At 36.9% G+C, this 26,071-nt stretch overlaps 1 pseudogene; it reads left to right on the top strand.

Annotated features, from left to right (window-relative positions):
• The window catches only part of LOC144300855 (elongation factor Ts, mitochondrial pseudogene), a 101,610-nt pseudogene extending 79,884 nt beyond the window's left edge, over positions 1 to 21,726 (top strand).
• The last annotated feature ends 4,345 nt before the right edge of the window (positions 21,727 to 26,071 follow it).

Here is a 26,071-nt window from a genome sequence, read left to right as displayed (position 1 = left end):
AATTTTAATATACTTTTCATTCTCGTTTTCAGTTGTACTCTTTGCATTAGACAACTTAAACAGTTGTCTGAATTAGACAAAACACATTCACAAAAATATTCCATCATAACACATTACTGCTTTTATACACTAGGGATAGCCATAGTACATGAGGAGAAGACTGTAAGCCCTCAACATCAGATATGTTCTTCAAGGAAAGATTTTTTAAAAATCCTAAAATTTGTATGGAACCACAAAAAAACCCAAACAGCCAAAGCAATCTTGAGAAAGTAAACAAATGGAGACATTATGTTCCTGATTTCAAACTACACTATAAAGTTACTGTAATTAAAACAGTATGGTACTGGCATAAAAAAAGACCTGTACACACCAATACATGGAACAGAATAAAGAGCCTAGAATAAACCCACATATACATATTTAACTAAGGGATGAGGGAGCCAGGAATATTCAAAAGGTAAAAAATAGTTTCTTCAATAAATGATATTGGGAAAACTGGAAAATCACATGCCAAAAAATGAAATTGAATCTGTATCTTACATAACTCATAAAAATTAACTCAAAATGGGTTAAAATTTAGAGTATGGTACCTGGGTGGCTCAGTTGATTAAGCATCTGCCTTCCACTCAGGTCATGATCCCAGGGTCCTAGGATCGAGCCCCACTTCTCTCTCTCTCTTCTGCTTGTGCTCTTTCTCACTATCTTTCTCTCTCTAAAATAAATAAATAAAATCTTAAATACAAATAGGGATGCCTGGGTGGCTCAGTGGTTGAGCATCTGCCTTTGGGTCAGTTTGTGATACTGGGGTCCTGGAATTGAGTCCCCCAACAGGCTCACTGCTGAGAGCCTGCTTCTCCCTCTGCCTAAGTCTCTGCCTTGTTCTCTGTGTCTCTCATGAATAAATAAAAATCTTAAAAAATTTTAGACATAAGACCAGAAACTGTAAAGTTTCTTGAAGAAAACACAGGGAAAATCTCCTTCACATTGGTCTTGGCAATTTTTTTTGATATAACATCAAAAGCACAAGCAACAAAATAAAAAATAAACAAGTAGGACTTATTAAACTAAAAAGCTTCTATACAACAAAATAAATCATCGACAAGATCAAAAGGCAACCTATGGAAATGGAGAAAATATTGGCAAACCTTAGATAAGGAGTTAGTATTCACAATATACAAAGCACTCATACAACTCAATGATAAAACAATAATTAATTTTAAAAAATGGACAGAGAAACTGAATAAACATTTGTCCAAAGGTGATATACAGTGGGCCAACAGATACATAAAAATATGTTCAACCTCACTAATCCTCAGGGAAATACCAATCAAAATAACGAGATGCAATCTTCTATCTGTTAGACGAGCTATCAAGAAGGTAAGGGATTACAAGTGATGATGGGGATGTAGAAAAAAAGGAACCTTTGTGCACTATTCAGTATGTAAACATAAACTGGTCCAGTCACTATGGAATACAGAATAAAGTTTCCTCAGAAAATTAAAAAAGAACTACCATTTGATTTACCAAACCCACTTCTGGATATATATCCAAAAGAAATCAAAAGAGGATTTCAACAAGATATCTGTACTCTCGTGTTCACTGCATCATTACTCAAGATAACCACAATATGTAAACAACCTAACATGAATGGGTAAAGAAGATGCGGTATATACACACAATAGAATATTATTCAGTCGTGAGAAAAAAGGATATCTTCTTATTTGCAACAATGTGAATGTACCTTGAGGACATTGTACTAAGTGAAAGTAGTCAGAGAATGACAAATACTGTAAGATATCATGTATATGTGGAATCTACAAAAGCCAAACTCATAGAAGCAGAGAGTAGAATAGTGGTTGCCAAAGGCTGAGGACTGGGGAAATGTTGGCCAAAGGATACAAACTTGCAGTTAGAAGTTCTGGAGGTCTAATGCAGAGCACAGTGATTATAGTTGACAGTACAGTATGGCATACTTCAAAGTTCCTGAGAGACTAGACCTTAAAAGTTCTCACCACGAAAAAGAAGTGATAATGATGTGACATAACAGGTGATTGCTAATGCTATGGTGGTAATCATATAGTATATAATGTATCAAATCAACATGCTGTACACCTTAAACTTACACATTATATGTCAATTATATCTCAATAAAATATAAAATAAATTTTTTAAGATGCTAAATTTTGTATACACAATAGTATTTCAGAGATTTGGTTGATATCTTTCAGAGATTTTCCCTCAAAACAAACAACTACATGAAGCCAATTCAAAATATTCTGTTGAAACATATGCATGCTAATATTTATAAACAAGAAATGCCTGTGTAGCACTTTCTGCTTTATGAAAAGATATAAAACATCTGGCCGCACATTAGGGACATAACTCAACCCCCAGTGATACCAAATCTGTGATATAAACATATGCTTTTAAAACAACATACAGTCTTATGATCAGTATCTTTCAAGATTTCCATTTAGAAGAATGGTCTCCATGGTAACAACATGAACATGCTGATTTGTATGTGCTTTCCTATATAAGGCTGAATGACCGAGGTAGACCACTTGGCAGCTGATGTTTTCAGTTATATAACATACGCTCCCCACAGAGCTCATAAAATTACTCCTCAGTCAATCTGAATCACTTGATGTGGTAGCTAAAATGGCTAGTTGATCTTGCTGAGGCTCTGGATATTTTGGGCATCTTACAGACCAGCATGGGCCGATTTTACTTACCATATGGTTTCCAAAGGGGCAGTGCACTCACTAGCTATGCCTACAGACCCTACATGGTAATTGGCTGCAAGAAAGAGAATTGGGGGGTATTATGCTGAGTGAAATAAGTCAATCGGAGAAGGACAAACATTATATGCTCTCATTCATTTGGGGAATATAAAAAATTGTGAAAGGGAATAAAGGGGAAAGGAGAAAAAATGAATGGGAAATATCAGAAAGGGAGACAGAACATGAGAGACTCTTAACTCTGGCCAAAGGATACAAACTTGCAGTTAGAAGTTCTGGAGGTCATTGAAAATGAGCGGGGTGGTGGTGGAAAGGGAGGTGGGCGGGGGGGTGGGGGTGACTGGGTGATGGGCAGTGAGGGGGGCACTTGATGGGATGAGCACTGGGTGTTATGCTATATGTTGGCAAATTGAACTCCAATAAAAAAAAAGAAAGAGAATTGGGTAAAATCATGTGGATAATCATGTAGACTATCTGGGGAGAAACTAAAAACATTGAAAATATATGGATAAGGAACTAATGTTTTTATATTTATTCAGATACTTAAGCTCATAGAGACACAAAACAAATTTTTCACATGTAGTAATTCTGAAGTACAATGATGACTGTTGAATTTCTTATCTTCACCTAATCTGGCTCTAAAATTTACTTGCAGTAAGTGAGTAGAAATTTTTATGAGTGAAATTGACATATGAGAGCTGATCAATAAGTATTAGTTCAGTGAATGAACGAAAAACAAACACTGGTCAGTATTTTTAACAGTGAATCCCTGAATAGAAATTCAACAAAGAATATTAATTAATAAAGAATATTAATTAAAACATGTTTGTGGCTTTACAGTTCATCATATAAAACGACAAGAATTATAAATATGGCTAGAAAGCTTCTAGTTAGAAATGAATAAATATGAAGCTAATCGAGACTATGCAACTCAAAGACACAAAACAGCTAAGTCGTAGATTATAACCAAGTCTAAGGTTTTCTTTTTTTCGTTTTTAAAGATTTTATTTATTTTTTTCATGAAAGACAGAGAGGGAGAGGCAGAGACACAGGAGGGAGAAGCAGGCTCCACACAGGGAGCCCGACACAGGACTCGATTTCGAGACCCCAGGATCGCCCCCTGGGCCAAAGACAGGCGCCAAACCGCTGAGCCACCCAGGGATCCCCAAGTCTAAGGTTTTCTAATGCTAAGTCTTATGTCTTAAAATTTAATATGGTGGGCAGCCCCGGTGGCTCAGCGGTTTAGCATCACCTTCAACCCAGGGCGTGATCCTGGAGACCCCGAATCGAGTCCCACGTCGGGCTCCCGACATGGAGCCTGCTTCTCCCTCTGCCTGTGTCTGTGTCGTCTCTGCCTCTCTCTCATTCTCTCTCTCTCTCATGAATAAATAATAAAATCTTTTAAAAAAATCAATACTTCCCCCAATATAGTAGATGAATTTGAAATAGTACTAATAAAAACAATGAGGGAAGATTTTAAAGTCATAAATGCTAAAAACAAAATTTTAATAATTTAAGAAGAAAATGTAGAAAAATACTTAAAAGTAAAACACACTTAAAGGGACAAACCTTAAGGAAAAGATTGGTATTGAATTAAAAGTAAAATTTTATTACAAAGGATTCATAAATGAACTTAAAAGGCAAGCAAAGACTGAAAGAAGTTATGTGCAATGCATACAACCCCCAAAGAATGTTATTCTGAATTTTTAGGGAAACTCCACAATTGAATGACCTAACAGAAAAATGGACAAAGGAACAGCAATGTGAAACAATGGTTGGCTTTGCCATGATTACAAATTAAACAATACTAGGAAATGCAGATTTAACCAATAAAATTCATTTTCACCTAAGCTATTTCGGTAGCGTTAGTAGCCTAGAAAGGAACATTGACTGAGAAACAGTAGTTTTAATTGGAGACAGCCAGCTCAGGACAATCTTTCAGGGAGAGAGCCAAGGGAAATATACATTCACATCATTCCCCTACCTCATTCTAATTTCCTAGGGTTCCTTATTAGAGAAACCTAACTAGAAACTAGAGAGATATAAACCTGTTAATAAAGTCCATACAGCTATACTGTTAGCACAGATAACAGGTGAAGAAGGGTAAAGAGTTTATCTGGAGGAATGAATTAAAGATATTTGGTACAGAGGTTCTGATGCTTGGTGACTAAAAAATTGACAAATGTCTGTGATTATTAAGTTTTTGTTAAAAAAATGTATAACATGCTTTAATGTGGAAAAACAAACTATTTAAAAATCTTTACTGGGGAGGGACATGCCTGGGTGGCTCAGTCTGTTAAGTGTCCAACTCTTTGTTTCAGCTCAGGTCATGATCTCATGGGTAATGAGATGGAGCCCCATGTCTGGCTCCACACTCAGCACAAAGTCTGCTTAAGAGTCTCTCTCTTGCTCTCTCTCTGCCCCTCCTCCTCCTCGCACATGTGCACTCACGCTTTCACTCTCTCAGGTAAATAAAATATTTAAAAAACTCTAATGGGGAATTTAAAACTTGTTTTAGATTATTACAAAAAGTCTAGTTTAAACACTATATGATAGACCTGTCTTTTGACTTAAGTGCATACATTTTCTCCTGGGAACATACTTTACAAAACAACATATTCTAAAACTAGATTGCAAAAACAGAGCATTTTAGCAAACCATTTTCAAATTTTTTTTACTACTTTACAAAAAGAGTCCTTGAGGAATAAGTATTTTTATTTTTTTTAAGATTTTATTTATTTATTTATAGAACCGGGGGGGAGGCCACAGGCAGAGGGAGAAGCAGGCTCCACGCAGGGAGCCCAACATGGGACTCGATCCCAGGTCTCCAGGATCACACCCAGGCTGCAGGCAGCTCCAAACCGCTGCGCCACCGGGGCTGCCGGGGTAAGTATTTTTAAAATCATTTCTAGAAACAGTATAGAGAAGTATATTTATTCTCACTGTTCTACAAGATTCTTTTATCTTCTATAATTTGTTTTAATTTTACATAGTTTGCTTTTGGTCTTTACAAGTAGTAATCTAAAATGTGAGAATTCATTTTACTCACTTGACTACTCTTTTAATTATGCTTTTAATGGTACTGAAGGAGCATCCTTGCAGCCTGGTTCTCTCTGGATTTAGATGGAAGTGCATAAACTGAAGTCCAATGAAAATATTTCCAACAACATTCCAATGAGTTTGGAAATGGCTTTCTTTACTATATGAGCCAGATGGCATCCATATTAGTTAAGATAACCCAAACTACTACTAAAACTTTAAGTTATTAGCTCAACTCATCCAACACTTATATTTTGAATGCCTTCTAAGTGTTCTAGATGTCTGGGTTATATCATTGAATTATAGAAAAAGATTCCTGTGGTCCTGAAGCGACCTGTGGTCCTAGCTCATCTTCTAGCAATGGAGACAAACAATAAATAATAAAAATAATAAATATATAAACTGTATAGTATGTTAGAAGTGGATACATGTTATGGAGGAAAGAAAAAGTAGAGAAGAATAAGAAGGACTAGGATATGGGGCATGTTGCGGAGTTAGTATAAATTTCATTGAGAGGTTAATATTTGTACTAAGATTTGAAATGTTGGAGTTAGCCAAGCAGTTAGCTGGGGGAAGAATTTTCAAAAGACAGTGCTTTTTCACATCTAATGGGCTGCTTATCAAGGTTTTATTTTCAAGTTCCTCACAATCATGTAAGAGATGAGATTTTGATGTTATTTTAATATTATAAATATAGCTTTTTAAAGATAATCAATGAATCATAATAGTCATTTATTCACTTTTATATTATCCCCCTCACCATTTTTACTCATGCTGTCATTATTTGAAGCCAATCAGTCCCAGAGACTACCTTGTCTAAGATATAGACTATCTTACTAATGAGTCATTGCCTAATACCCTGCATGATTCAAGAATATCTTGAAAAACAGTTATCTGGATCACCAAATCCAGGAAGAAGATTAAAGGACATTCTTTAAATAGATATAGTCAGTACTACAGCATCTAATTAAACAGATGTCTATTAGAGGGTGAAAATGTCATTAAATTGGCTGTGGTGATGCTGTGATTAGTCATTCAAATAAACCTAAGCCAAATGAAAGTCCAAACAGTCATAACCTTTCTAATAATGCATCTACTCTAGAATTCTTCCCCCAAAATCAAAGTCAAGCTCATTGTGCAGTGGTTTTCAGAATCCATCACATTCTTCTAATTTTTGAAAACTCAGACAATACCAACACCATTATTTTATCCATTATTCTACCACATTTCTGGCCAATTAGAATTTGTCAGAGATTACCAGAAGTGTTTCCTTTGGAACTGATGTGGTTCAAATTATCAATCCTTTCTGAAATGAGGGAAAACATGGCACCTTCACACACTGTTGGTGTGATATAAGTTGTTACAAGTACCCTGGAGGATAATTTGGAATTAGGTACAAAAAGTCTAAAAACGTATATTCTCTTTAATCCAGAAATCCCATTTCTAGCAATAAAGGTATTCTAAAGAAGCAATGAGAACTAACTATATATAAAATTTTATTTGAAAAATGTGTTCATTGCAGCACTTCTATAATAGCAGAATATTAGGAACAAACACATTTTGCCACCATTAGGAGCATGCCAATCATTAGGAGAATTGGTAATAAAGTATGCAACAGCTACACAGATGGTGGAGAGCCATCCAATCATGAAATAGTATATTTGGGAGTACTTGGAAACAAGTATTTTATTTTTAAAAAGTTAAAAATGGTATATAAATTATAAATTTAAGGGTGCTTGGATGGCTCAATTGGTTAAGTACCTGACTTCTGCTCAGGTCATGAGCCCAGGGTCCTGAGACCGAGCCCCACATCAGGCTTCCTGCTCAGTGGGGAGCCTGCTTCTCCTTCTCCCACTCCCCCTGCTTGTGTTCTCTCTCTCTGTCTCTCAAATAATAAAGTCTTTAAAAGATAAAGTATAAGTCAAAATTCATTTTACGTATATGTATATGTATGTGTGTGTGTGTGTGTGTGAGAGAGAGAGAGAGAGAGAGCATGTAGATATATATAAAAAGAGAATGAGAGAAAAGACAGACATGCAGATAGAGACAATGAATTTTAGTTACCGACATCAGGCTATAAGAAATATTATATTCTCATATATAATTCTAATTTAATATCCTCCAAGATTCCACTCATTGATTCATTAGACAATTTAGTCTGTCATAATTAAGGCCTCCTGCTACTTCAAGGGAACTTAAACATAATATTGGACTTAAGAGGTACCAGAAAATATAGGTAGGGACCTGGTTATTAATCCACAATAGTTAGCATCTTTACTTTACTCTTAAGCTACATCATATTCTTATCAAGTATGGCCCCTACCATTTGTCTCTCAAGCACTACTGCTTCTGGAAGTTTCAGTGATATTTCTCATAGTGCCTGCCCCTCATCATTGGCACACATTTGGCACCCTAAAACTATTTCCCAATTTGGAGATCCCCTCACTCCAGGGATAAGAACTAAATTTCCTCTGGCTCTTTGCTTCTTACTCATTCTCTCAAGCACCTGACTATAGAGACACACTGAATTCTCAGAAAGGAAATTGAGCCCCAAAGCTCTTGATTTTCCAATACGTTTAGAAGATGTAACAGGAAAACCAATTCTTTTTCCTGTTGGTGGAAAGAGATCTTAGCACCTATTTATTTCTTAATTGCACATCCTATTAAATAAACAAAGTAGAAAAAAATTAAGACTAGAGAGGCAGACAAGAAAACAATGTTATCATTGGGTGCAAGAGTAGTGTTGTTTTAGTTAGTAAGGTTTAAGTTTTTTGTTTATTCATTTAAGTAATCTCTACCCCCAACATGGGGTCTGAAGAAAGAGAAATTAAGGAGTCAATCGCATTTACAATTGCACCCAAAAGCATAAGATACCTAGGAATAAACCTAACCAAAGAAGTAAAGGATCTATACCCTAAAAAGTACGGAACACTTCTGAAAGAAATTGAGGAAGACACAAAGAGTTGGAAAAATATTCCATGCTCATGGATTGGCAGAATTAATATTGTGAAAATGTCAATGTTACCCAGGGCAATGTACACGTTTAATGCAATCTCTATCAAAATACCATGGACTTTCTTCAGAGAGTTAGAACAAATTATTTTAAGATTTGTGTGGAATCAGAAAAGACCCCGAATAACCAGAGGAATTTTACAAAAGAAAACCATATCTGGGGGCATCACAATGCCAGATTTCAGGTTGTCCTACAAAGCTGTGGTCATCAAGACAGTGTGGAACTGGCACAAAACAGATATATAGATCAATGGAACAGAATAAAGAACCCAGAAGTGGACCCTGAACTTTATGGTCAACTAATATTCTATGAGGAGGAAAGACTATCCACTGGAAGAAAGACAGTCTCTTCAATAGATGGTGCTGGGAAAATTGGACATCCACATGCAGAAGAATGAAACTAGACCACTCTCTTGCACCAGACACAAAGATAAACTCAAAATGGATGAAAGATCTAAATGTGAGACAAGATTCCATCAAAATCCTAGAGGAGAACACAGGCAACACCCTTTTTGAACTCGGCCATAGTAACTTCTTGCAAGATACATCCACGAAGGCAAAAGAAACAAAAGCAAAAATGAACTATTGGGACTTCATCAAGATAAGAAGCTTTTGCACAGCAAAGGATACAGTCAACAAAACTCAAAGACAACCTACAGAATGGGAGAAGATATTTGCAAATGACGTATCTGATAAAGGGCTAATATCCAAGATCTATAAAGAAATTATTAAACTCAACACCAAAGAAACAAACAATCCAATCATGAAATGGGAAAAAAGACATGAAGAGAAATCTCACAGAGGAAGACATAGACATGGCCAACAGGCACATGAGAAAATGCTCCACATCACTGGCCATCAGGGAAATACACATCAAAACCACAATGAGATACCACCTCACACCAGTGAGAATGGGGAACATTAACAAGGCAGGAAACCACAAATGTTGGAGAGGATGCGGAGAAAAGGGAACCCTCTTACACTGTTGGTGGGAATGTGAACTGGTGCAGCCACTCTGGAAAACTGTGTGGAGGTTCCTCAAAGAGTTAAAAATAGACCTGCCCTACGACCCAGCAATTGCACTGTTGGGGATTTACCCCAAAGATACAGATGCAATGAAATGCCGGGACACCTGCACCCCGATGTTTCTAGCAGCAATGTCCACAATAGCCAAACTGTGGAAGGAGCCTCGGTGTCCATCAAAAGATGAATGGATAAAGAAGATGTGGTTTATGTATACAATGGAATATTCCTCAGCCATTAGAAACGACAAATACCCACCATTTGCTTCAACGTGGATGGAACTGGAGGGTATTATGCTGAGTGAAGTAAGTCAATCGGAGAAGGACAAGCATTATATGGTCTCATTCATTTGGGGAATATAAATAATAGTGAAAGGGAATAGAAGGGAAGGGAGAAGAAATGTGTGGAAAATATCAAAAAGGGAGACAGAACATAAAGACTGCTAACTCTGGGAAACGAACTAGGGGTGGTGGAAAGGGAGGAGGGAGGGGGTGGGGGTGAATGGGTGACGGGCACTGAGGGCGGCACTTGATGGGATGAGCACTGGGTGTTATTCTGTATGTTGGCAAATTGAACACCAATAAAAAATAAATTTATTATGAAAGAAAGAACTTCCTTTCTTAAATCTACTATGATTAAAGGAAGGGGCTTTTGACTTACTTCTCACAAACAGGCATCCCACATGTCTAGGGGCTGAATGTAAAAACAGATGACCAGAGAGTTTAGTGTGGTCATGAACTCCTTATCTTGGAACTTATAATCCAAAATCAACAGAATTAGTTATAAACCCAAGTAATAATTGAGTCATGGAAAGTAAGAGCTGGAAGTGCATTTTTTTAATTATGAGTTCATTTAAGAAGAAACTCAACCAGAATTGAGCTCTTGATCTAACATTTTTTCCCTACTATGGCATAATGCTAATCTATCATGATACTTGATAGGAGTATAGTCTTCCCTTACCAAGGACAAATAACTCTCCTACCATTCAGCAGAGGTACACTTGGAATGGAGAACGATAGAGCAATCCCACCTATTCAGAAGTTTAAAGAAACTAAATCCATCCTGGTGAACCATGAGGTGACAGATGGCTCTTATAGAATGGTGCTTTTTGTATTGACAAAAGCTGGAATGTGACTATGTGAGTGGGTGGGAGAAAAAAGATGGAATAGGGACTAGTAAGAAGTGAGGAAATTATACACTGAAAAATCAGGGTATTAAATGGAATGCTAAAGACATCAAATGAGAGTAGGCATAGTTGGTTGGAATGAAAGCCCCTGTCCCTACATCTACATGGAAAGCAGCACCATTATATCCACTTAACTATTTATCTTTTGGGGTTTTTTGTGGGGTTTTTTTTGCCCCCCGAGTTTTCCCCATCCAATCTCTCCTGCTGCTAAATTCATGTTACTGGCAACCATATTTTGACATTGCTATTCCCTTGTTAAAAACCTATCATAGCCTCTTACTATCCAGACGAATAAGAAAAAAATGTTTCTTATTTGTATTTTTAGATCTTCTGAAATATTTCTGAAGTCAATCCACCGCAACTATATTGGTTTTCCTCTCTATTCTCTGATCCTGCTAATCTTTCTTTAGAACTGTGCAATGCACATAGTAGACACTCAAAATTCTTGGCTCTATGAATGAGTAAATGGTCAAAAAAGGTAGTAATAAAGATCTTAATTAAAATGATTCACTAGGAATTACTTTGGAGGAAAACTCTACAGAGATTAGTATGTTGCTGATTGCATATGATAGGAAAATCTATGGTAGCACAGAATCTGTTATCCAGTATTTATTTTGATTTTTTTCCTTTTCTAGGTCATAACCCTGGACAAAATGCCAACAGATTCTTCCCTCCTACCAAACTACTATTTCCCTTTGTTGCTGGCTTTCTCTTAAGGTTCACAGGTAAACTTTCCATAAAGAGCAAAGACTGGTTTGTTCAGTTCCAAGGAACTTGTCTTTCCATCCTCACTCCTACATTTTTTTTTTTTATCTCAATCTCAGCTTCATGTATTCCATGGTCCCACATACTTTCTCTCTCCCAGTACAATCTCTGGGATTTCTGCTTTTGATCCAGTTAGACTTGTCACATTAACTGTCCGTAATTCTTGGCTAATAAGCATTTAGCATATTCTTATGCCAATATACCTGATAATTCTTCTTGGAGGTAGGGTGGGGGTGCAACTATCAATTTACTTTATGGTGATTTTTTTCCATTAAACATGAAATGTTTATTTTTTTTCTGTTTATGATTTTTATCTATTTTATTTTTATCTATTTTTATCTTGCCCCTCCCTCAAGAAAGGAATTTCTTTTCTCAAGTTGTACTGAGTTCTGGTCACTCAGATAAAGGTTAGTGACATAAATATTTCCATTCATAGAACTTAAAATTCTATGTTTCTCTGTTCATAAGATGTTTTTCTTTATCAAGTAAATTATAAAAGGCATTTTGTCACATATCAAGAAAAACTGAGTCTATATGTTGGCAAATTGAACACCAATAAAAAATAAATTTATTAAAAAAATAAATAAAAATAAAGAACAACAAAAAAATAACTCATCAAAAAAGAAAAGAAAAACTGAGTCAAATCCAATTCCTCTTTATAATAGTATAAATCAATAAAATATATTGATAAGGACTTGTAATGAATATGAAATGTTAAAACATTTCTTAGTTATAAATGACTATTGCAATCCTCTTTGAGAAATGGTTGAAGTTCCTTGGGTATATCTCTTTATTCATATGTGAGATGAAAATAAATATATTTTAAATTAGAATGAATTTTCTATGGGAAATCACTATTCATGGGGAATGAGAGAATCTTTTTTAAAAAAATGTCTAAGCCATTCCTTTTCTAAAACCATAAGAGATTCAGATTACAAATTTTAGAGTTAAAAAAAAAAAACAATGAGCAATTTCAGGGCAAGTCCAGGAGGTGACTCCAATTTATTTTTAATTTGCATATACCTTAGTCTGACAAACAAATTTTAATCAATCTCTGTGGAATTTAATGTCTGACCTCTACAATGCACAAATCACCTTATTACCTTCTTTTGCTAAGTAACTTCTCTTTTAAATTTTGTATTTAAATTCCAGTTGACATACAGTGTAATATTAGTTTCAGTGTAGAATTTAGTGACTCAACACAAATACAACACCTGGTGCTCATCACACATACTCTCTTTAATCCCCACAATCTATTTAACCCATTCCTCCTCCCCACTCCCCTCCACTACCCATCAGTTTGTTCTCTATAGTTGAGTTTATTTCTTAGTTTTCCTCCATTTCCCCCATATGCTCATCTGTTTTGTTTCTTAAATTCCACATGTATGAAACCATCTTTTTGTCTTTCTCTGACTTATTTTGCTTAGCATTTTACTCTCTAGCTTCTTCCATGTCATTGCAAATGGCAAAATTTCATTCTTTTTTATGACTGAGTAACCTTCCATTGTCTATACACCACTTCTTTTAGACATTCATCAATAGATAGACATTTGAGCTCTCTTCATAATTTGGCTATTCTTGATAATGCTGCTATAAACATCCAGGTGCACATATCTCTTTGAATCAATATTTATGTATCCTTTGGGTAGATACCTATTAGTATAATTATTGGGTTGTAGGGTAGTCCTTTTTTTTTTTTTTTTTTTTTTTTTTTTTACTTTTTGAAGAACCTCCATACTGTCTTCCAGAGTGGTTGCACCATTTTGCATTCCCACCAACAGTGTGAGGGTTCCCCTTTATCTGCATCCTCCCCAACACCTGTTGTTTCCTGTGTTGTTAAATAAGCACCTTTTAAGGGGTACCTGCATGGCTCAGTTGGTTAAGTGTCTGACTTCGGCTCAGGTCATGATCTCTGGGTCCTGGGAGTCTGCTTTTCCCTCTCCCTCTGCTCTGCCCCCAACTTGTGTTCTGTCTCTAAAATAAATTAATAAAATCTTTTTAGAAAAGTAATTATATTTTAAGGAAAACACCATTTCTCTTTGTTTTTAGAATTTTCTTTAGCACTTAACACTATCTTTGAAACATAGTAGGTCTGAATATAATCATCGCTAATTGTCCTAATATAGTTTTTAGTGTATTAGGTGAGTTGTTCTCAAACCTGTACATATCAGAATCATCTGGGTAACTTAAAATCCAGGTTTCTCCTCCATCTCTGAATACATATGGGGCAAAGGAATCAGTAGATACTAATGTAGCCTACCCATCACATTGGGCATTGCTCAGTACTCTCAACACTTAACATGCAACACCCAGTGCTTATCATAAACCAATAACTGGAATCACAATCACCATCCAGCCTTCTCTGCCTGCTTCTCAAATACCCTGCCACAAAAACCATATTCAGAGGTTCTTGCTGAAGTTGAATTCATTTACATGTTAAAGAATAAGGTGCTTTAATGCCATGGCCAAAACTAGCACTTAGCTTTGTATTTTCCAGGATACCACATACAAAATGAAATGTCCAAATAAAACATAAGACAGAAAAGACACAGAAATTTGGAGTGGGAAGCCTTGGGTTATGGAACTGCTTTTGGATTTCAACAATTTGTACAAGAAACTTCACCGTACCGAGCCTCAATTTTCTCATTTGCAAAATTGGAATAATGAGAGTACATGGTAAATTGTGAAGATATATGCATAATTATATGCATATATAACCAACCACAGGTACTAGCCCACAGGTACTGGTCTCAGGACAACATTTCCTCCCAGACCACAGACATGCCTTTCCTCTGTTAGGAAAGTGAGGGCAGCATCTGAAGCTGCACTTAAACTTGTGTCCACCCTATCTCTCCAATGGGCAGCCTCTGCCACTTATGCCCCCTGACACATGCTGCATAGGATACCTATCACGTTAACTCAGAGTTCTAAGACATCAGACACAAACTAGAAATTCTGTAAATGAAACATAATGCAACAGCAAGGGGAAAGAGAAAAGAAATAAGATTTATGTAATAAATGCATGTGGGCAGAGGTGAGGCTGGCATCATCTTAAAGGAATTAAGTCTTAAGGATATGGTTTTTGCAGCTAATATCCTTCATTAATTATGTAAATATCAGCCTATTTAAGTAAATAAGAATGAGGAAAGCATAATTTGCCCATGTGAAATGTCTCAAGTATCCTATTTACATTGAAAGACTGGTGCATAGGGATTAAAAAAAAACATGGATATCTCTAGATCTTGGAATAGCATATAATTAAAGTTCCAACAATAATGTGAATAGCATAGTAAACCTTTGTGATACTTTCCACATGTATATTTTTCATTTGCTCCTCTCCATTACTGAGAGAGACAAGGAATATATTATTATTGTCCCCAGTGTGTGTATGAGAAACTACGACCCTCCTCCAAAGCCACTAAGTCGTGCTTCAGAATGAACCCAAATTTCAGTGGATTATAATAACAAGTGTTTATTTCTCACCTATACAACCATTGTCTCTTATCTCCTTCATTCCAGGACCAGAGATGAAGCAGCAGCCCTGTCTCATTTGCAAGACAGAGGTAAGATGGCAATAGGAGAAGCCCATGTAGCTCTTAAAGCTTTTTTTTTTTTTAATTTATTTTTTTATTGGAGTTCAATTTGCCAACATATAGCATAACACCCAGTGCTCATCCCATCAAGTGCCTGCCTCAGTGCCCATCACCGAGTCACCCCATCCCCTTGCCCACCTCCCTTTCCACTACCCCTTGTTCGTTTCCCAGAGTTAGGAGTCTGTCATGTTCTGTCACCCTCACTGATATTTTCACTCATTTTCTCTCCTTTCCCCTTTATACCCTTTCACTATTTTTATATTCCCCAAATGAATGAGACCATATAATGTTTGTCCTTCTCTGATTGACTTACTTAACTCAGCATAATACCCTCTAGTTCTATCCATGTCGAAGCAAATGGTGGGTATTTGTCATTTCTAATGGCTGAGGAATATTCCATTGTGCTTTTGCTGGAGTTTAGCATACTACGATCTGCTGACATTTCATTGACTAAAGCAAATCACATGTCCATGACTGTCTTTAGGAGTAGGGGGTATATAATCCTTTAATAGGGAACAGAAAATAAAGCTGGGAACAGCAGCATGTACAGAGAGAAAGTATCAGAGTTGGAATTAACTGGGGTTTTCTGATCCTTAAATGTAGTGCTATAGAACCCAGTGGTGAATGAGTATAGCAGGCAGTGAAAACTAATCTACCCAATGTGTGAGTGAATGAAAGAAAAAAATGAATGTTACCCATTCGTTTTCTCCTTCCTTGAGCGAGGATTATTTTAGATAATCATCAAAATTTATGATTGCCAGACCTCAACCACACGGTATTTGAGATGCCTACACACAACTTGTCACTTTGACAGATTGAGCCAAGGAGAGGAGGTCAACGACCAGAAATGTACCATCAAGATTTAAAAGAAATGCCACAACAGAAATATTTGTTCACATGATACAAAGTTATCCTTTAAGAAGAGAGCTTGAATGAAGAATAAAGATTACTAATTCTTACCAACAGGGACACTGAGAACGATTGACAAGAGGGCTAAAATTTCTGATTCTTATTCCTATACAAATATGCTCATACGAATGAAGTAAAAGATCGATCGAGTTTGTCAAGTGTACTGTTGAGAATGTTGCACCTATGCAATAGAACGAAAAACTAATTATTTTAATTTTTCCTTTTCCCCCAAATAGACTGCCAACCTTTTGCTTAGTCATTCAACAAGTATTTACTGTATACCCATTATATGCCAAGAACCATTAAGGTATGAGGGACATATATTTAAAAAGAAAAGCTCTTGCTCACATAAACCTTCTTTTCTAGTGCAGTAAACATAATTATTCCTCTGTTTGCATATACAGGAAAATAAAATATATAATCAAATGGTAATAAATTCTATAGAAAAAATGGAAGGGAATAAGAAATCCCAGAGGAATCAGTTGGTTGTAGGAAAATTAATATTAAAAGGACTATAAGATATCCAAATGATATTTCAAATAGGTAGATTCAATTTTTGAGTTCAGAAAAGAGGTGCAGTTGAAGATTAAATTTGAGAGCCATCAGAGTATAAATTCTTTAAAGTCCTGAAACTGAATGCAATTGTCAATAAAGTAATAAAGGCAAAGACCAATATTTACAGATCGAGGAGAAAAGAAGGAATCAGAAAAGGAGACTTGCAAGACCAGTCAGCAAGGTAGGAGGAAAACCAAAACACTGTGGCAAAATGAGGGGAAAAAAATGGATTAAAGACCTAAATGTGAGACCTGAAACCACAAAAATCCTAGAGGTGAACACAAGCAGTCATTTATCTGACATAAGCCATAGCAGTATTTTTCTATATAGGTCTCCTCAGACAAGGGAAAGAAAAACACAATATAAACTATTGGGACCACATCAAAATAAAAAGCTTCTGGACAGCAAAGGAATCAAGAAAACTAAAAGACAACCTGCAGAGTGGGAGATAATATGTGCAAATAATACATCCAATAGAGGGTCTCTTTCCAAAAATATACAAAGAACTGATCTGCTCAATACCCCAAAAAACAAATAATCCAATTAAAAATGGGCAGAAGATATGAGCAGACATTTCTCCAAAGATGATATACAATGGCCAACAGTTACATGAAAAGATGTTCAATATCACTCATCATCAGGGAAATGCAAATCAAAACCACAATGAGGGACACCTGGGTGGCTGAGTGGTTCACTGCATTGGCCTTCAGCTCAGGGTGTGATCCTGGAGTACTGAGGTGGAGTCCCACATCAGTTCCCTGAGGGGAGCCTGCTTCTCCCCCTGCCTATGTCTCTGCCTCTCGCTTTCTGTGTCCCTCATGAATAAATACATAAAATCTTAAAAAAAAAAACAACACACAGAATGAGATATCACCTCACACCTGTCAGAATGGCTAAAATAAAAAACACAAGAAACAACAAGTGTTGGTAAGGATGTGGAGAAAAAGGAACTAAAGCACTATTTGTGGGAATGCAAAATGGCGTGACCATGAAGAAAATAGTATGGAGGTTTCTTTTTTTTTCTTTTTTTCTTTTTATATCTTTTTTAAATAGTTCGATTTGCCAACATATAGTATAACACCCAGTGCTCATCCCGTCAAGTGCCCCCCTCAGTGCCTGTCACCCAGTCACCCCCACCCCCCGCCCACCTCCCCTTCCACTACCCCTTGTTCATTTCCCAGAGTTAGGAGTCTCTCATGTTCTGTCACTCTCTATGATAGTTCCCACTCATTTCCTCTCCTTTCCCCTTTATTCCTTTTCACTATTTTTATATTCTCCAAATGAATGAGGCCATATAATGTTTGTCCTTCTCTGATTGACTTATTTCACTCAGCATAATACCCTCCAGTTCTATCCATGTTGAAGCAAATGTGGGGTATTCGTCGTTTCTAATGGCTGAGGAATATTCCATTGTATACATAGACCACATCTTCCTTATCCATTCATCTTTCAATGGACACCGAGGCTCCTTCCACAGAGTGGCTAGTGTGGACATTGGTGCTATAAACATTGAGGTGCAGGTGTCTCGGCGTTTCACTGCATCTGTATCTTTGGGGTAAATCCCCAGCAGTGCAATTGCTGGGTCATAGGGCAGGTCTATTTTTAACTCTTTCAGGAACCTCCACACAGTTTTCCAGAGTGGCTGCACCATTTCACATTCCCACCAACAGTGCAAGAGGGTTCCCCTTTCTACACATCCTCTCCAACATTTGTTGTTTCCTGTCTTGTTAATTTTCCCCATTCTCACTGGTGTGAGGTGGTATCTCATTGTGGTTTTGATGTGTATTTCCCTGATGGCAAGGGATGCGGAACATTTTCTCTGTGCTTGTTGGCCATGTCTATGTCTTCCTCTGTGAGATTTCTTTTCATGTCTTTTGCCCATTTCATGATTGGATTGTTTGTTTCTTGGGTGTTGAGCTTAAAAAGTTCTTTATAAAAAAAAAGTTCTTTATAGATCTTGGATACTAGCCCTTTATCAGATACGTCATTTGCAAATATCTTCTCCCATTCTGTAGGTTTTCTTTTAGTTTTGTTGACTGTATCCTTTGCTGTGCAAAAGCTTCTTATCTTGATGAAGTCCCAATAGTTCCTTTTTTCTTTCGTTTCTTTTGCCTCCGTGGATGTATCTTGCAAGAAGTTACTATGGCCGAGTTCAAAAAGGGTGTTGCCTGTGTTCTCTAGGATTTTGATGGAATCTTGTCTCACATTTAGATCTTTCATCCATTTTGAGTTTATCTTTGTGTATGGTGTAAGAGAATGGTCTAGTTTCATTCTTCTGCATGTGGATGTCCCATTTTCCCAGCACCATTTATTGAAGATACTGTCCTTTTTCCACTGGATAGTCCTTCCTGCTTTGTCAAAGATGAGTTGACCATAAGAGTTGAGGGCCCATTTCTGGATTCTCCCTTCTGTTCTATTGATCTATGTGTCTGTTTTTGTGCCAGTACCACACTGTCTTGATGACCACAGCTTTGTAGTACAACCTGAAATCTGGCATTGTGATGCTCCCGGCTTTGGGATTATTTCAATAATCTTTTTCAATATTTTCAATATTTCCTTTTTCAATATTCTCCTGACTATTCAGGGCCTTTTCTGATTCCACACAAATCTTAAGATGATTTGTTCCAACTCTCTGAAGAAAGTCCATGGTATTTTGATTGGGATTGCATTAAATGTGTAAATTGCCCTGGGTAGCATTGACATTTTCACAATGTTAATTCTTCTAATCTATGAGCACGGAATATTTTTTCCATCTCTTTGTGTCTTCCTCAATCTCTTTCAGAAGTGTTCTGTACTTTTTAGGGTATAGATCCTTTACCTCTTTGGTTAGGCTTATTCCTAGGTATCTTATGCTTTTGGGTGCAATTGTAAAAGGGATTGACTCCTGAATTTCTCTTTCTTCAGTTTCGTGGTTAGTGTATAGAAATGCCATTGATTTCTGGGCATTGATTTTGTATCCTGCCACACTGCTGAATTGCTGTATGAGTTCTGACAATCTTGGGGTGGAGTCTTTTGGGTTTTCTAGGTACAGTATCATGTCATCTGTGAAGAGGGAAAGTTTGACTTCTTCTTTGCCCATTTTCTTTTATTTCTTTTTGTTGCCTGATTGCTGAGGCTAGGGTTTCTAGTACTATGTTGGATAGCAGTGGTGAGAGTGGACATCCTTGTCATATTCTTGATCTTAGAGGAAAGGCTCTCAGTTTTTCCCCACTGAGAATGATATTTGCTGTGGGCTTTTGACAGATGGCTTTAAGATGCTGAGGAATGTTCCTTCTATGCCTACACTCTGAAGAGTTTTGATCAGGAATGGATGCTGTATTTTGTCAAATGCTTTTTCTGCATCTATTGAGGGGACATATCGTTCTTGTTTTTTCTCTTGTGGATATGATCAATCACATTGATTGCTTTATGAGTGTTGAAGCAGCCTTGCATTCCGGGGACAAATCCCACTTGGTCATGGTGAATAATCTTCTTAATGTACTGTTGGATCCTATGGTCTAGTATCTTGTTGAGAATTTTTGCATCTGTGTTCATCAGGGATATTGATGAATTATTGATATAATTCTCCTTTTTGGTGGGGTCTTTGTCTGGGTTTGGAATTAAGTGATCCTGGCCTCATAAAACGAGTTTGGAAGTATTCTGTCCCTTTCTACCTTTCGGAACAGCTTTAGTAGAATCGATATTGTTTCTTCTTTAAACATTTGATAGAATTCCCCTGGGAAGCCATCTGGCCCTGGACTTTTGTGTCGTGGGAGGTTTGGTGACTGCTTCAGTTTCCTCCCTGGTTATTGGCCTGTTCAGGTTTTCTATTTCTTCCTGTTCCAATTTTGGTAGTTTTTGGCTTTCCAGAAATGTGTCCATTTCTTCTAGATTGCTTAATTTATTGGTGTATAGCTGCTCATAGTATTTTAAAAATTGTTTGTACTCCTTGGTATTGGTTGTGATCTCTCCTTTTTCATTCGTTATTTTGATTAGAGTCTTTTTTCTTTTGTTTTTAATAAGGCTGACTAATGGTTTATCAATTATTAATTCTTTCAAAGAACCAACTCCTGGTTTTGTTGATCTGTTCTATGGTTCTTCTGGTCTCTATTTCATTGGGTTCTGCTTGAATCTTTAACTCTCTTCTTCTGCTTGGTGTAGTTTTATTTGCTGTTCTTTCTTAGTATGGAGGTTTCTTAAAAAACTAAAAATAGAAATATTTTTAGGATCAACTCTCCACGTACAGTAAAGGCTTCTTGAATTCCTCTGAGCTCTCTGAACTTCCAGCTGGGCCTGAGAAAGAAGGCTGCCTCAAGGATCAGCTAGCCTTAGCAATAGGGAAACTGGGAGAAAACATGACTTGTAAACGAGCTGCATGGGTGAAGGTGCCAGCTGGGTTCTATGTTGGCTCCTATGTCCATGGAGCAATGCACAGCCCCTCCCTCCACAACCTGGAGCTCGGGAAGTACGGGGCCCTGGTGGTCTGCGAGACATCTGAGCGCAAAGCAAGCCTGGAAGACCTTGGCCGCCGCCTTGGGCAGCATGTGGTGGGCATGGCCCCTCTCTCTGTTGGCTCTTTGGATGATGAGCCTGGGGGAGAGGCAGAAACCAAGATGCTGTCCCAGCCATACTTGCTGGATCCCTCCATCACATTGGGAAAGTATGTGCAGCCTCAAGGGGTGTCCGTAGTAGATTTTGTGTGGTTTGAATGTGGAGAAGGTGAAGAGGCAGCAGAAACCGAATAGGTTCCGGAGACTTGGCCCAGGAGATGTTTATTCTTGGCTCTGGACATCATTCCGAGAAGTTATTTCCTCAGCCTCTACAAACCCAGAATTTGTTTTTCATTGGAGTTTATAATGCAATGATATCCTCAGTGGGAAGAGTCATTAAATAAAATTGCTATATAATAAAAAGAGAAGAGAAGAAATGGGTAGGAAATATCAGAAAGGGAGACAGAACATGAAAGACTCCTACCTCTGGGAAACGAACTAGGGGTGGTGGAAGGGGAGGTGGGCAGGGGGTTGGGGGTGACTGGGTGACGGGCACTGAGGTGGGCACTTGACGGGATGAGCACTGGGTGTTATTCTATATGTTGACAAATTGAACACCAATAAAAATAAATTTATTAAAAAAAGACAAAAAACATTTAACATATTTGGTATATCTATTATACTGTATTCTTACAATAAAGTAAGCTACAGAAAAAATATGATTAAAAATCAGAGAAAATACATTTACAGTACTGTACTGTATTTATTGGAAAAAAAGTAATCCATTTATTATAAGGATATTTGTGTAGTTCAAACCCCTTTAATTTTGTTTTTGCTCTGCACCCTTCTACAAGGCTCTCTTATCCATGGCTCTCCCTTGTAGTATTCAGTGCCTCCTTGTATTTTACTCTTCCCAACAGAATTAAAACAGATTTCAGTCATACAAAATCCTGTATTTCAGGCAAGATCTGATACATTAATTCAGTCTAAGATATTAATGATGAATCTAACTTAATATGCTATATACAACCAAGTCTATTATTAACAAATAAAAACTTCTAAGGCCAAGTAAATTCATCTCAGGTGCTTGAATTAGTGGCCCTGTGGCAGGCCTTTTAAGATATCTTCTTTTGATAGCCTAAGTCATTTCCTATTTTGGCCATATTTATTGGTAAGTTAGCTTTGTAATAGAAGTCAGATTCTTAGCTTCAGGATTAATCTCTGCCCATTAGATATTTCTCAAGCTGGGAGCTTTTCCCTACTAACACCAAAACCTCCTTTTTCAAACACGTCATCTTGTTTTGCCAAATGGTTCATCTAATATTTCCCCAGAACGGTTTTAAATCAGCAGTTCTACTGAACATTTTTTGACTCCTGGAAGCTGACATTACTGCATTTCACTGCCTGTTAAATAGGCCTATTAGCTGAACATTAGCAACTTTTCTCCCTTACTTGCTTTGTCAGGGAAAATTAGACCGAGAAATGATCGAAATATAATGCCTATGGCCAACCGTGTCCTGGCTGAATTTTCCATGGTGATAACCAGTAACTCATGAATGTGGCATAGTTTAAAGACTTCCAAGGAAATTTCCTCATCTAATCTTCTGGAGGAGTGGGTTGTGCCTTGGAGAGAAAAGATTTAACAAATTATCATTTCTTATGTGGTTGCTCTGTTGATCTTCTTCCTTCCTTCAAAGGAATGAACCAGACATAGGTTCTGACATGGTGGGTTGGTTTAAGGAAGCTGATTTTGCTGGTAACAGAGTGGCTAGGTATGGAAAGCTTAGAAAATAATCAGCAGTGTCCTGGGAAGCACTGAAATTCAGAAATAGATAAGTGGACTCCTTATCACATGGGGAGCAAAGCCAAGAACGTTCAGAGCCAGTTTTACATTGTAAAATGTAACTTACATTGGGTAAGAAGTTAAAAAAAAAAAAAGATAGGGAAAAGCCAAGAAAATTCATCTGACTGGAGGTGAAAGGACAAATACTTGTTTTCCACTAACTGTTGGTTTGTGATTTAACATCATTTAATTAGCCAGGACTAAATTGTGTACGACCTTAAATGTATTCTTGGAGAAATCCTCAAATTTCTCCAAATGTAACTGTATAACTGTGTGTGTGTGTGTGTGTGTGTATGCACATGCACACATGTGCATGTGCAGTGTGCAGGCGCAAGCACATTAACATATGCGTGCTAAGGGGGGGTGCCATGATAGTAGTGGAGATATGAGACTGGGTGAAAATAAATAACCTCAAAGTTACTTTATTTCAACCAGACTTTTCTGCAGGATTCTAAAAAAAGAAATAGAGATTTTTTTTTTACTTAGAAAAGGTCATATCAATTAATAAAATAATAGCTTTGGGGTGCCTGGGTGGCTCAGTCTATTAGGCATCCAATTCTTGATTTTGGCTCATGTCATTATCTCAGGGTTGTGAGGTCAAGCCCTTCATTGGGTTGAGCATTCAGTGGGGAGTCTACTTGAGATTCTGTCTCTCTCGAGACCTCTGCCCTTGCCTGCCATATGTGCGTGTTCTTTCTCTTTGTTTCCCTTTCCTGCTCCCAAATTAAAAAAAAAAAAAACTTAAAAAAATTGCTTTAGACCAAAGTCTTGCTTATTTATGAAGAGATATAATGGTCAAATAGCCTATCTTTGCATCCTGATTAGTTGCATGAAAATAAGTGGGGAAAATGGCCAATTCTCAAAATCACAACCTCCAGTATGATAAAAACCAGAAAAGAAGCAATTAACCCAGAAAACAAACATTTAAAACTTACATAGAAATTGTCAGTGATAGCTTAGGTTGAAGTCATTCCAATGTCAATTCATTTAACAATTGTTCACAAATTAAGCAGTTTATAGTATGTAGCAAATGTCCAGGGAGAAATCTGGTCTTTTTGATTGATTGAGGCATTACAGAAATTTCTAATTTAGGATTTTAGAGATGCAGGGATTTGAATGGTTACCAATATAAGAATGATCTGTCCTACTTCTCAGCCACTTAGCTGTTAGTTTGACTCTTGAACTGAAGGGGATTATATTTTTTTGTGAAATGAATCATTCCACTGTTGAACAGTTCAAAAAAATCATGAAGTAGATGTTCCTCTTAATTTCTTTGCATCTGTAAATTTGGCCCCTGGAGAGGAATTGTGATAGCAGCAGCCAGGACACTGAATCAGCAGTCACAAGTTGGGGCTAATATTCTAGCTCTTCCATTCACTAGCTTTGCTCCCTTGTAACCCTTCATTACCTTTTATCTGTTTCCTCCTGAATGAAAATTGGAATAAAAACCCATTTTTAGCCTAGGGGACTGTTATGAGGTTTTAAGAAATACCACAAAAGTGGCTTGAAAATCAGCAAATGTTAAACACAGTGTTCTTGCTCATGCTAACAGACTTACATAAAATTAAACCTACAGTGCATTTCATATATCCACAATGAGACTGATTTTAGTAAGCTAGTGATCATAAGATTATGTTCTAAAGGCTCAGGAATTGCCCAATGCATGAACAGTTTAGGGTTTTGGTATGGTTTAATTACAAGCTCAAAAATCTATAATTTGCAGAATTTTGCCCTTTTTTCTCCCCTCTCTTTAATGTATTGGATTCCTGGGTAGCTCAGTTGGTTCAGCATCTGACTCTTGATTTTGGTTCAGGTCATGATCTCAGGTCTTGAGATTAAGCTCTGCATTGGACTCCATGCTCAGCAAGGAGTCTGCTTGAGATTCTCTCCCTTCCCCTCCCCTCATTCACTCTTTCTAAAATAAGTAAATCTTAAAAAAAATTAATGTATTATTTGCCAATTTCTACTTACCTGGCAGTACCTTTAATCTCCATGACCTCTGAAAGTTAAGGGTACAAACTTTTAATTATAAGATGAATAAGTTCTGGTAGTCTATTAACTAGCATGATGATTATAGTTAACAATATTGCATTGTGTCCCTGAAATTTACTTAGATAGTGGATCTTAGATGTTCTCACCACACATTCTCAAATAGCAACTATGTGAGTTGATAGAGGTGTTAATTAGCTTGATTGTGGTAATCATTTCACCATATGTATGATATATATGTATGATATGTATGATATGATATATATATATGATATGATATATATATATATCAACTCATCATGTCTAGATACCAAATATGTAGTTTTTATTTGTCAATTATACATTAATATGGCCAAGGAGGGGGAAGTAACTCTACTGTTAGATCTACTGTATAACAGATTCATCATTTTTAAAAGAATCGGACCTTTTATTTTGTAAGTTTGGGATTTCAGAATCATTTTAAAGCCAAAGTTCAATTAGGTGGGAAAGTACAAGAGAGGATCAAGTTTTAATAGCTAAAATAATTTCAATGTTCATCTGAAAATTTTTCTTCTAGATTAAAACGAATAAAATAGGGATTGTGCTGCTTTGCCTTCTCTGTGACTTCTGAAAACTTGGTACTAAGAGACCAATAGTTAAAGGGAATATTAAAAGAAAAAATGTTCACATAGTGTTTGCCTTATCCATATCACTTAACTGAAATCTTCAGTCTGATATTATCAGTCAGAGAAATGACTTAGTATCTCTCACTGGCCAGTGATGATACCTGACTGGATGTGGCTGCTTCTGTGACTCAGGTGCCTTCTCTCTGCCTGTTTTTAACACAGGTATTCTCTCCAAGGTGGGGAGAAGTGAATAGCGTTGGTCTAATATGGAGATGGACCAGGAAACTGATCACATAGGAAATTATAAGGTAAATGATTGTTTTGAAGGGTGTTATGGTCTATATC

The sequence above is a fragment of the Canis aureus genome, chromosome 29, assembly GCF_053574225.1.
Source record: "Canis aureus isolate CA01 chromosome 29, VMU_Caureus_v.1.0, whole genome shotgun sequence".
NCBI lineage: Eukaryota > Metazoa > Chordata > Mammalia > Carnivora > Canidae > Canis > Canis aureus.
The sequence above is the reverse complement of the archived record's forward strand: the minus strand, read 5'-3'. Positions and strand labels throughout refer to the sequence as shown.